The sequence below is a fragment of the Psittacula echo genome, assembly GCF_963264785.1.
Source record: "Psittacula echo genome assembly, chromosome: 5".
Lineage (NCBI taxonomy): Eukaryota > Metazoa > Chordata > Aves > Psittaciformes > Psittacidae > Psittacula > Psittacula echo.
The window spans coordinates 68,774,356-68,782,237 of record NC_137739.1 but is presented as its reverse complement, the minus strand read 5'-3'; positions in this window follow the sequence as shown (position 1 = coordinate 68,782,237).

Below are 7,882 nucleotides of genomic sequence, written 5' to 3'. Positions count from 1 at the left end.
AGGCGCACATTTTCAGTTGCTGTAACGGGAAGATGAGAAAAAATGAACGCATTTATGAAGCCTAGAGACACAGAATGACTAAAATGCCTCAGATTGTGTAATTTAGGTAAAGACTCGCTGGTGTCCTATTATGTAGCTAAGCACAGTCAATTTTTCTAAGATGTTTTCAGTCTGCCTCATATTTTGTTTTATTAGACATGACACTTGGAGAGCAAGAAAGTCCTTTGTTTTGTAAGAGGGCTCATCTGTTCCTCTTTCCTACTCCCCACTTGAGAGTGTTTTTTTATTCATGTGCCATCATGTTTATTTCCCCAGCAACAGCGGTTGCATCTCAGCCGTGGTTTCGAAGACATTAAAAGCTTCCAGAACAAACGTCCACTGCTGTTAAAGAAGATGCTGAAGTCTTCTTCCCCTCACCCCCAGATTTCTACCTAATTGCAATTTAGAATTAATGGCTATGTTTCCTGTGTAATGGATTTATAAAGCGCTGTAGTTCTGGCACTGATGATTCAGGCGCACTCAAATCATGGACTAACAGGACATAATTTTGAACTGATTCAGTGCTCTGGCTTTCCTATAAACTTCTTAGTCCTCAGTCTGTCTGGTACTCTTCCAGGTACACAGCAAAACCACGCTTGCTGGTACATGCCATGGATGATGGAACCATTTACAAACTTAGAAGCAAGGGTACAGGTGATACATCAGTCCCTACCCCTATCTCTTATCCAGCTGGTGTAAAGATTTCTAAGTCTGCCAGAGCTTGGAAATGTTTCCAGCTCTGACAGGAAAGCCTTCTGCTTTTATGTCCGGCTTGCTGGAGTTCAGGTCCCCATTGCTAATAACTCAGCTTGGAGCATCCTTTGAAATGCTGTGTGTAATTCTCACTAATTCCCAGAATGGTGAATTTAAAGTGGATCAGAAGGGGAATGCTACTGGTGGTCTACAGTGTGAGATTAAAAGACTTTGGCTGATATAGCGTAACAAAATGAGAGTTGAGAGAGGATGTGATCATCTGCGAGTATTTCAGGAAAGGTGTCAGTGCCACACAGGAGCAAAAGCCCCCCCAGCTATTCAAGCGTATGAGCTATACTGGCACAGGAACAGGGTGTTAATGAGAAATGAGCACATTCACACTGGAGAAGAGAACAGGTTTTTTAATGGTCATAAAAGTGTTATTTCTGTCAGGAGATGAAAAGGCCAAAAATCATAGGCTGAGTTAAAAGGGAGCTTCATTGCTTTATGAAGAGTCATTGAAGAGGGGTTTGCCTGCAATACCAGATGCCAGTTTCAGTGGCCACAAAGGGGTTTCGCTCAAAATTCCTCTTGCCTTTTACTTAAACCTCTTTCTGTGGCCTGAGGAAATGAAGAAAGGCTGTGATACAAAGTTTTTCCCTCCCATTTTGGGTAGTGATCAAGGGCAGCCACTTTGGTAATGTGGGGTGGGGTGTTTTTTGATAGGTCACCCCTCCTTTGGTTCCTTCCTCATTCCTCATACGTCAGTCTCAGCTTACATCTCATGCCTTGGTTGTGGTTCACTGGTGGTTTCCTTTCTCTCTTTGCATCCAGTGTGCCTGGTGTGTTTTACAGACTTTGAGATGGAAGGTGAAGGTTCATGGGTTATGTAGGTTTGACTGTCTCTTGTCATAGAAACTCCCGCCGTCAACCTTAGGATGACCAATCCACAGCCACAGGAAGAAAGACCAACCATCTCAAGATGTGTGTTAAAGGGAATAGCTATAGCCAAATTACTGCACTGATGACACAACTCCTACCATTTTGCTCTCCCCAGAATGCTGGAGTTGTTGGACACTGTGACTGGATCCAGCAAAGCTGTATAGTGTCCTCTCCAGCCAAAGAAATAGAACCTCAGAAAAAAACTAGTAGAAGAAAAGCTCAAGGCAAATAACAAGAGATGATTCCTCACACAACGACAAGTTATGAAACTCCCTGCTGCAGGATGTTTTAGACATTAAAACTCATTGAAGACCGATTCATGGGAGAAAAATAGACCAAGGGCTGTTAAGATAATACTTCTGGCTCTGCAAGTCCCTGAGCTGCAAAATGCTGGAGGCTGAGGAGGGCATCATTACATGCTGTACTTTGACAGGACTAGCAACTGTGGGGCATCTGATTTGATCCCTTACAGAGGCTAAATATGGGGCTAGTTGGATGGAGACTTTGGTGTGGGCCAGTACAGCTGGTTGTATGGGTTTGGGCTTTCTTCCAGCCTGTTTCTCATAGACAGAGATGTCCCTTCACCATCTGCAGGTCCTGGGTCACTATCCATTCTTTGGAACAATGTCTGCAAAAATCTTAGCTAAGTGACTTAGTAGAAGACTGATTAAAAAGATATGATGTCTGCAAAAGGCTGTCTCACTTTTCCCCAGAAGGTCTTCATTCTGGTTTTGAGCAAGGCATGGGATTTTTTGTTTTCAGAGAGAGTTTGGTATTAAGCTAGCACTGATTTTGCCAGGTTGCCTGAGCTGGTGGAAGGATGGAAGTACCATGGCAGGGCAAGACATGGTTCCTTCTCCTTTAATATCACTATTTCCACTAAGCTTGCTGGGAAGCAGCATGTTGTGCATGTTAAGTATCAACATGGCACTGAATTTCATGCACAGTTTTGATAAATAAAATCTGTGTTCTAAGCAAAGGCACCCAGACAGAGTCCCTTTGTAAAAGTGAGACTTAGACCTAGTGTGTGTCTTTGGGAGAAATGCAGAATTCATTTTGGGGAGGGAAACTGATACAAACAGCAGGCCATTTTCCTTTACAAAGGCTTTCTTTCAGAGCTGGTGCATGCAGCAGAACAAAGGCTGACCCTGTAATCTGTACGCAACAGTAGCTTGGAATACTTGATAATTTGGCTATTGTACATGCATACATCATGCTTGGCTGTAAATAAATAGGGCCATGGTTGGATCCACTGAGGATATAATCAGCCTGTTTCCCATTACCATTCTGGTTTCAAGGAAATGCTTATTTTGTGTTTCTGCCTTCTCCTGCCCAAACTAAGCCCATCCAAGGCCAAAGGATCTTAATTTCAAGCCCAATAATAAAGACATTAAATATTTTGCTACCATTTTAGAGAAAAAATCTTTACTGATGCAAATCTGGTTCATCCCTTTTCTCTTTAATCTCTGGAACTTCTGTTTTCTTGAGGACCTTTTCTTGGCTGAATTCTTACCCGGCGAACAAGTAGCCCAAGAACTTGGGCCTTACAGGTAACTTTAGGCCCATGTTATGGTGAATGTATAGACTAACTCTCTACACTTCGGTTCCTCATGTGCAAAAGGAGGAAGGTACAACTTCTAAAGCTTAGTCCTTAGATGCCTGAGATACTCCAACAATAGAATAGTGGCACTTGCTCAAACATGTAAAGCAGTGGTAGTATGCAGATTAGTGATAGTCTTCATAAGTTGTCCACAAAGTTCTGTGGGGACATAACATATTTGCTTAGTTAATTTTGTGGTTATGCTCATAATACAAAGAAAATTTGGGTTCATGCACTGAAAACAGAAAATTACTGGCTTAAGACACAGTGTGTTTGCACTGTAAACATTTGAGCCTTTGTTAATATAATTGGCTGTAACTGGAGAAGAAAGCAACCAAAACGAAATTCTTACAAAATCATCAGTTGTTTTACTGGATGAAACATGTTTTACTTGGACATTTTGATCACATTCAGTTCATCGATTAAAATTAGGTAGGAGTTTTTGCAGTGGCAGTTTTCAGAGCTTGGCATGAATTACTCTTCCTCTATGGCATAACATCACATGGCATAACAACATGTAAACATTTTTCTAATAGCATCAAAATTTTGTGCATGTTTCAGTATCGAGGCCAAGAACACAGAGATCTGCTCCAGCAGAAGAGCAGATGACATCCATGACTCAATACATGGCATTGCCTCTAAATACATAAACACTTGACTACTACTAGCATTTACTCGGAGACTTTCTGACATTCCTATAAATGGATCTCTTTTTTTCCTTCTTTTTTTTGAAGGAGTACCCTTTGCATTCCTCAAATATTGTGAAGATACATGGTGACGAAGGAGCAGATTTTCTGGAGAAAACTCAACAGCCAGGTCCCTTAGGATCTGGGTCTAGAAAAGCATAAGAGCACTACATGGGAAACTTCAGACTGTCCTTGGAAAATTGGTAGAAAAGAATAACAGAGGATTAAATTAGTGGTCAAAGGGATACATATAAAATAAACAATCAACAACCTAGGAAAAAAGCAACTTCCATGGATTGATGACTGATTAAAGCATTTTTCACAACTGAGAAGGAATGGACTAATAGACTGCTATAGTGATTTATCTTGGGTTGCTTTTCTGTGTTTCCATAAGTGATCTGGAAGAGGATTGAGTAAGGAAGTGACAGCAGTTCCTGATGATACAGAGCTTACTGAGAATAATAAAAATTAAAACTGACAGTAAAAATTAACATAAGGATCTGATGATGGCTATTGGCTGAATGGTAGAATAACAGATGCAATTCATGTACTTAAGGGAAAACAAAACAATCCTAACCATACACAGCAGTGAGGTCTAAAATTAGCTGTTGCCACTCAGAAAGAAGAGCTTAGGCTCATCAGGTATAACCCTATGAAAATGTCAGCTCAGTGCTCAGCAGGGAGAAAATGGCAAAAAGTGCTAGGTATTGTTCAGATGGGAAAAGAGCACAGAAGACAAAACATAACAAGTTACTCTAGAAAAATTTTGCACTCACTGCTGGGATGCTGCACACCCAGAGCAGAGCATGCAATTCTTAACTCCCTTGCTGAAAAAAGAAAATAAGCTGAAGTACAAAGAATGTGGATAAAGGCAACAGAAATTGTAAAAGGAATAGGAGCACTTCTCATGAGAAGACTTTTTACTGACTAGGAAGAGAGATGATTGAAAGGCTGTATCTTTGAGGCTGCAATGTCATAAGTGCAATGGGGAAGGTGAATAGAGAACAAGATTATTTACTTTTTTTTCCCCAAATGAGAGCCTGAGGTCATATACTGAACTCATTTTTTTCAGTAACTCAGTTTTTAAACAAACAAATGAAAGTACTTTTTTATACAGTCTGGCATTAAACTGTAGAGCTTGCTGTTCTGGTGTAGATGCTGAAGAATAAAGGGCTTCAAAAGGTGGTTAGGGAAATTCAAGGGAGAAAAGTCCATTGAGGCTATTAATCATAAAGATTGTTTACAAACTGTGGATCAGAAAGCCCATGAACTGCACATGGATTAGAAAAGCATTGGGACAGCGTAAGTGTTCACTGCTATCAAAGGCAGGGTATGGGCCTATACCATACATGGGGCATGCATGGTCCCATAGTAAGTGTTCTTCCCCTTTTCCCCTGAACTGTAAAGAGCTCAGTAAACTGGGTGCCAGGTTTTTAAAAACCGACCTTCAAATTGGTTCTAGACCTTGAAACTCTGACTTTTCCCATATTACAGAGGAAGATAGCATCAGTCAGCAAGAGCACGCAGATCACTTGTGTTCCCATGGGATCATGTACCACGGAACTAGACAAACCAGTCCATCTCCCCATGTGCAGTTCTGCTTCTGTTCTTTTCAATTAAGGTACCTTTTAATCATTTGCTAACATTTTCAAAACATTTATCCCCTGCCACTGACAGGCTTTGAGCTAACTGTGGTACAGAGAAGTTGCTTTTTCAGAAACATCTGAAGACAGCAGTCACAAAGCTGATGTGACAGGGAGTTTCCATAGCTTACTCTCACCGCACAAAGGCTTGCTTCTTATGAATCAGCCATTGATGTAACTTGGTTACTCATCAGAGAACCGTTTGAAGAAAAGACTAATTTTGAGTGGAATTTGATTAAGATCTGAATGATGGAGCTGGGACAGAGGCTCAGAGCTGGGAATAGTGTTAGGATGGGGTAAGGAGGACTGGCAGCTTTCTGCATCTCACTAGTGCCAGCTTCTGCTTTTCAGAAACCCTTCCCTCTTTCCAGCCACACAACAGCTGCACTGAGCCCCAGGGGTTTACCTCAGAAAGAAGCATATTTAGCCCTGGAGCCTGCTCAAGGGATGTGCCTGTGTTCTCGACTGTGTATGGACTTACCTGTCCCCTCCTCTGGCTAGGTAGGCTGCGTGGGGAATATGCCTCATCTCCACCCCATGTTTACAGGACCAGGCAGCTGAGCCAGCGTGAGAAAGGCTGTTATTTAACATTGCCGTGGGCCAGCCATAAATGCATCTTTTGGTTTCAGGAGGAAACCAGGGAGGGTGTGGTGATTCATGGTGAACTTGAGTCATAAGGTTTGCAAGGGTTATGCTAGGGTAGGGCAGGACATACCCTTACTTGACAGCAAGCCTTCAAGTTACTCTCTAGCTCTCACTTCCCTAGTATTAGCATTCTGTGCTGTCTTGTGCTTGTTTCATTTGTACTGTATTACCTTGCCCTTTCCCTGACTGTTAAAGAGTGAAAATAATTTTCATGGCCTTGGTGTTGTGCAGTGTATTGCTCCAGGCTGGACAAATCCATCCTCTCTCCGCAAGGCCAGGCTCACAATGAAGGATGGGTATTGCAGAGGGCTTTTGTTAGCAGCTGCAAAGAGAAACTCATTGCAGGTGCAATGAAGATCTGTGGGTCTGGCCCTCCTAATTTCCTCTTTGTAAAATTTTAAGCACTCCTTGTCTCCTGATTGTCCAGCAGACAGAGACCAGAGGGGACCCAAAGCTGGTGAAAACAGGAGGGAGAAGTGTGGCTGCACAAGAGGAAGCTTTGCCCCTTGCCTCGCCAGCAGCAGAAGCTGGCCCAAGAAGGAAAGCTGGAAAGGCATTTCCAGCGTTGCTTTTTCACGCATTGTGTCTCACACAGGTTTCAGAGGAATCACGCCTGCTGAATAAGCACAGGCAGGCTGGCAGCACTGGGACTTGCTTTCCCCAACAAGGCTTCTTGGGGTGGCTGGAGTAAACACTGATGATGGCTCATTCAGGCTGCCAGATCTTAAGAGTGATGTTCTTGTCTTGTCTCCCGGTGCACAGTGTAGATCCTACAAACCATAGCAGTGTGGGCTGTTCTTGGCTGCAGACCCATAAATCTTCCCCAGAGCAGAGGAAGACCTGAATCCCAAAGGCCATCCTATAGGAATTCAGACCGATGCTGCTGAAAGCTGCCATGGTCTCCCTGAATATTCATGTAGCCAAGTATTGCTGTAGCTCTGATGCTCTAAGGATGTAAGCAGTGTGAGACATGCAGGGAGAGAGATCTTTTGTTATACTTACTTCAGTTTTATTTATTAAGAAATATGTGCAAGGCTTAGGAAAACTGGTCTTTAAATCTGTCATCAGCTTTTAAAAAGATGAGCCCGAAAGCTTCAGCTTGTTGTTATCTGACAAATTTGTAAGACAAAAGCTGGGGAGTTGTGTAGGTGCTGAGCTCCATTTTCAAACTCCATGAATGGAGTTGTAAATGGTTGGGGAATGGATAGGTCAGATCTACCTGCATCAACAGCTCTGCCAGAAAAGGGTCTGTTTCTCCACCGAGCTCACTCTACTAGAGGTAGTTTTGCTGGTGTAAGATGCTGCTGAGTCAGAACAGCAGATTTGTCCAATCTCACATGCTGGGAATGGGATTTACTCATTTGACTTCTTCCAGTTCTCTCCCTGAAGTGTTCATGGGCCAGTATTGTACCATGGCAGCTCCTCCATGCTGGGATCCCATGTGTCTGGTCCAGCTGCTCTGTTTGGTCTGTGAATTCCCCATCAAACGTGTAGAGAAGATCCCAGATGGGAGGATACAGGCAGGTCTCTAGAAACACCTTGTACTCATTTTCACTCCAGAGAGTCCAGGCAAGTAAACATCAGCCTCGAAGTGGTTTCTTATAGAAACAGCATGCTGTTGGCCTTGAAAATTA